Here is a 6,000-nt window from a genome sequence, read left to right as displayed (position 1 = left end):
GGAAGTGGCAATATGTGCATATAGAGACAGAGGGAATGTACATCTAATACAACTCTGCAGACAGAAAAGTTACGGTACCTTGTGGTAGTAGTTTAAAGTAATGATCACATTAGTTAGCTGGCTCTATATCGGTGTTTAGCAAAGGCACAAACCACAAGAGCAGTAATGTTAGGGCCAGTTCACACCACATGCAGTTCTGTGCAGTTCCCTTTTTTTTTGCACCAATACAGTCAGTTCTGGTCAGTTTTCCGGTCAGTTTCTGCACCAGAAACTGTCCAGAAACTGACTGCATGGTGTGAACTAGAGCCATTGGAATACATAGAAAACACTATGCATGCATTTTTAGCGCAGAAAAAATGCGCACAGAACTGCGTCTGGTGTGAACTGGCCATTAATCAGTATTGACATAACATTCCTGCTACCAGCATACCCAACTTTCTGACATGGGAATAAGGGACACCTATTAGCAAAGGTATGTATAGGACACACACCCTGCCACACCCCCTTAAAGGAGAATTGTACAAAAAAATATTTTGGAATTTACAAATTCAGCAATTTAGAAATTGGATGAAAGGTTTAGCAATGGGAAACACTTTTTGATAAATAAGTAGTGCATTTTATATGCAACAATATATATCAGAATAAAATTAGGGACAAATGAGGAGGAAAGAGGGACAAAGGGACTTAGTTCTGAATGAGGGACAGTTCCTTTATAATCAGGGACAGTTGGGAGCTATGGTATACTTTACAAGGTGTGTCTATTGAACAACGAGACTGATTAAATAACTCCCCTTTATTTATATGTATTACAAATGTAGCACTACCCCCTCATGAGCCTCTGGTTGTTTTGGGATTGGCGTATTTAAGTTACCTCTTACCGTTGTCTAGGGGTGAAGTTTATGAGTAGATTAGTGAGCGAATGTCCAGACAATAAATAAAGGTTTTCTGAATGCTTTATTCTCGGCCCAACATGACCAACATCAACATGAGGTAGAGAGGAAAGGTTGATGAAGCAATAGAGAACTTTGCAGTATCAGGCCTGGATAGGCCTGATAGTGTGACTAGGTCCCACGTGTCAGCTAAGTTTGGTGAGAGTATAGAAGGCATCTGCAGCACAATGTTCTAACTTGTTCTCTATCTAGCCATCTATCAGAAGGATTGTATTGGCTGTTTGGATTAACTTTTTAACATTTAAACCATCACAGTACAAATATATGAAAATGGCTGTAATTTACTTCTACAACTTGAAGGGTAATTAGAAAATCATATTTCCAAATGCTGGCTGCAGTGTATTTGTGTAATGTAGAAGTAGATTCAGGTACAGTGTCAGCCCTAGCCAATACAATCACTCTAATTGTTGCCACCAGGCAACAATGTCACAGGTGGCGTAGCACATATTTGAGCATTGGCATTTGGCAGTGTTACAATATGACACTGCAGCAGCCTGGCAAGGGTATTTATCTAAGCAAGACAACTACCAGACACACTCAACACAGACAACAGCTCCATTACTGTAGTGTGAAGTCTGGCACAGTCACGGGTAGAATGGCCATTTGCAGCTTTGCTGATCTGTTATAATCTCTGTTCCCACAGTCCATCTATAATGGTGTTGCTACAAAGCCTTTCTACACTCTTCCACCCAGCTTGTGCCAAGTTCTGCTCTCTCAGTCCATGTGTATCTAACCTACAGCAGCTGCTTTAACCACTTGCCCACCGGGTTAATTTGGCACTTCTCTCCTTCATGTAAACATCACATTTTTTTTGCTAGAAAATTAATCAGAACCCCCAAACATTATATATTTTTGTTTAAGCAGACACCCTAGGGAATAAAATGGCGGTCATTGCAACTTTTTTTCTCGCACGGTATTTGCGCAATCATTTTTCAAACGCCTTTTTTGGGGAAAAAACGGTTTCATGAATTAAAAAATAACAAAACAGTAAAGTTAGCCCAATTTGTTTGTATAATGTGAAAGATTATGTTACGCCGAGTAAATAGATACCCAACATGTCACGCTTTAAAATTGCGCACATTCATGGAATGGCGCCAAACTTCCATACTTAAAAATCTCCATAGCATTTTTAGAGTAGGTCTAGTGCTAGAATTGCTGCACATGCTCTAACGCACGCAACGATACCTCACATGTGGGGTTTGAACGGTGTTTACGTATGTGGGCGGGACCTGCATGCGTGTTCGCTTCTGCGCGCGAGATAACGAGGACAGGGGCGTTTTGAAAAAAAAAATGTTTAATTTTATTTTTATTTTACTTCATTTTTTTTATTTTACACTTTAAAAAAAAAAAAAAAAAAAACATTTTGATCACTTTTATTCCTATTACAAGGAATGTAAACATCCCTTGTAATATGAATCAGTGTGACAGGTCCTCTTTATGGAGAGATGTGGGGTCAATAAGACCCCACATCTCTCCTCCAGGCTTACAAGCATAAAATCGGTGAAAAAAGAATCACCGATCACATGCCGACAGCCGCGATTGCGGCTTTGTTTACTTCCGAGTACCGGTCCTCCGGGTGCGATGTCTGGTCACCGTCTGGTCACCAGTCACCTCTATGGTTCTGCAGCGGACGCAGACCGATTCGCTCTCCGGGCCCCCGATGGCACGGGAGAGCCCGGAGAAGCACCGGATGGCGGCGGGAGGGGTGGTGTCCCCTCCCGCTGCCTATAAGAACGATCAAGCGGCGGAACCGCCGCTTTGATTATTCTTATGGTGCAGAGAATCGGCGGCTGAAGACGGGGATATCTGAATAATGCCTGTAGCTGCAGGCATCATTGAGATATCGCCGCTCAAAGTGGAGGACATCCCAGGGACGTCCTTGGTGGTAAAGAGGTTAAAGTAAAACTGTAAAGGTAATTTTTTTATTTTTCTTCGTTTTTTAAGGATTTTAAATCTTTGATCTACATAAAAATACATTAGGGAATTTTTTTTAGTGTTGCATAAACGCCTGCCAGTTTTTTTTTGTCTGCATACTATTGGGTACCTTCACATTCTGTCCCAGAGATGCAAAAGAAAGTTTGAGGAAATCTCTCAAAGTGAGGGAAATTTTACTCTAAAGCCTCGTACACACGATCAGTCCATCCGTTGAGAACGGTCTGAAGGACCGTTGTTATAGGTTAACCGATGAAGCTGACTGATGGTCCGTCGTTCCCACACACCATTGGTTAAATAACCGATCGTGTCAGAACGTGGTGATGTAAAACACGACGACGCGCTGAAAAAAATGAAGTTCAATGCTTCCAAGCATGCGTCGCCTTCATTCGGAGCATGCGTGGATTTTTAACCGATGATCGTGTCTACTAACGATCGGTTTGGACCTATCGGTTAGGAATCCATCGGATAAATTTAAAGCAATTTGGCTTTTTTTTAACCGATGGTTAAATAACCTATGGGGCCCACACACGATCAGTTTTGACCGATGAAAACGGTCAAAAATATATTTTTTATATATTTTGGGGGGATATTTATTATAGCAAAAAGTAAAAAATATTGCTTTTTTCAAAATTGTGGCTCTATTTTTGTTTATAGCGCAAAAAATAAAAACCACAGAGGCAATCAAATACCACCAAAATAAAGCTCTATTTGTAGGAAACAAATGACGTCAATTTTGTTTGGGAGCCACTTTGCGCGACCACACAATTGTCAGTTAAAGCGATGCAGTGCCAAATTGCAAAAAGTGCTCTGGTCTTTGGGCAGCCAAATGGTCTGGGGCTGAAGTGGTTAATGTAATTAAAAAAATTATTTAAAAATTATTTAAAATCTTTCATTAAAATAATACCTGACGATCTAGCCATCCCAGTTCCAGTACTTCCTGTTATGGGGTGACAATGCCATTTTCCTGTTTCCCAACTGCTCTATAGTACTACTACAAGATAATGTCACTTTCTGTTGGCTTGCCCCAGCACAACGTTTTGTTAGGGGGTCTGACAGCCCTGGGGATTCAAAGTGTTTAGCAGGTGAGGCAGCCATCTTGGTGTCACACCCCCTGAAGACGTCAACATGACAAAACACTGCACATTGGAGTGGCGCGACAAGAAGTGACGTCATCCCATTGTCCAGCGGTTAGCGCTGCAGGACATTCATAGCGGCGGAGCCAATGGCTAATGTAATTACTTGCTTGCCCTGGTTGCAGGTTTGTGCACATTTTATTGTGATTGGGCACTTGTAAGCTTTTTATTGTTGGTTCTCGATAAAGTGAGAATTTTACACTGCGTAAGTTTGTTTTCTATTTGGCTATTACCTCAATGGGGAGATTGAATTATTTTGGAGGAAAAAAGAGTAGTTGGTCTGGGGATTCCCTCCCTTAAAAGGTAAAGGCACTGCATTCCATTTGGGGGTCATGGTGGTCCGGTGAGTTGTTTGTGTTAGGCCTTGTATAGACGAGCGAACATGTCCGATGAAAACGGTCCGCGGACCGTTTTCATCGGACATGTCCGCTCAGAGATTTTGGTCTGATGGTTGTACTCACCATCAAACCAAAATCCCCGTGGACAGACAGCGCGGTAACGTGGCGGTGACGTTGACGCCGCCAGGTCCGCAAACCCGACGCCATGCGCGGGTTCTCGGGCCAGCGGACATGTCCGATGAGTCGTACTGACAATCGGACACGTCCGACGGACAGGCTTCCAGCGGACAAGTTTCTTAGCATGCTAAGAAACTTTTGTCCGCTGAAAACCTGTCCGCTAGGCCGGAAAATTGTCTGGTCGGCCCTACACACGATCGAACATGTCCGCGGAAACTGTTTGGTCGTGTGTCTGCGGACATGTTCGGTCGTGTGTACGAGGCCTTAAAGGTGGTGGCACAAGGGCGATTTTTACCTTCACTGAAGAATTTTTTGATTTACTATTACTACACTGAAGAGCATGGAACTGTTTGATTTACTATTATTACACTGAAGAGCATGAAGCACTGCACAGACAGATTTGATGGACATTTGATTTATTTCGTGCTTGATTTATTGTTACCATCTCATGGATAATATGATTTGTGATTGTATTGAATATGCATATAGTTGTTACACCTAGTGCAGCTAGAACTTGGATATAACACTTACACATTATTTGTGTGGGGATAGCAGCAGCTTGGTTTATAATATTTCATATACAAAAAATATATATTTTTTGCACTTCAGGGTGCCGGTGTGGGTTATTTGGTTAATTAGTGTCTCTTTACAGTTGTTTTGGTAACTATGTCCTGCATTCCCCTAACCAGAACTCCAATCCAGCACCACTAACAAGCACTTGCAGTCAATATCTTTTCAGTCCTTATCCAACCTAAAATTGCTGATAGCATAAAATAATAGACTGCTGTATTGCCCCCTTACTTTCAGTATGGGCACTACGCTAAAGTTAGTGGGGAATGGGAGAGTTATTTTGCTCCCATTCATAATTTTCTAAATCTGGGCTGCTGTCATTCCTGAACTGTCCTGTAGGTCAGTCTGCGCTCCAGGGGTGCCGATCCTACCCCTGGGCGACAGTTGGCTCTAGAGGGGTTCTGGCAGAGCCACTTTTCCCCAGCAGCCAATTAGAGGGGTTTTCCCTCATGGGGCATGCTGGGGGAGAGTATATCTGTGGCAGACGCCATTTTTGTTGGTTCATCGCGGGTTCCAGGTTCGGCACCCACCTTTATGGTGTGCGCATCCAACAGACCCCGGCGATATGGCCTACCAGGCCGGGGTTGCATGCTACTCATGCTGCTGAAAGGGGCCCCAGTGACTCGCTGGGTCCCTGGCTCTATTGAAGAGATCCCAAGCTATGTGCTGAATGGTGGGGGATTGGCTCAAGGAGAACCCAGAGGCAGGTTATCTGAGGGGCTTGAACGAACCATCGGGGATCTGGTGACCGGGACATTGACAGGTACACTTCAACTGTCACCCGGTGACCCTGACTTAATTTACTGGGAGGATTCGCTCAATCCATTCAGCTCATCCAAGAACTAGGCCTGTGGCAGAGGTCCCTAGAGCCAGGTCTGTGGCAGAGACCTGTTCCTC

The sequence above is a fragment of the Rana temporaria genome, chromosome 3 (assembly GCF_905171775.1).
Source record: "Rana temporaria chromosome 3, aRanTem1.1, whole genome shotgun sequence".
NCBI classification, from domain to species: domain Eukaryota; kingdom Metazoa; phylum Chordata; class Amphibia; order Anura; family Ranidae; genus Rana; species Rana temporaria.
Note: the sequence above shows the minus strand (reverse complement) of the source record.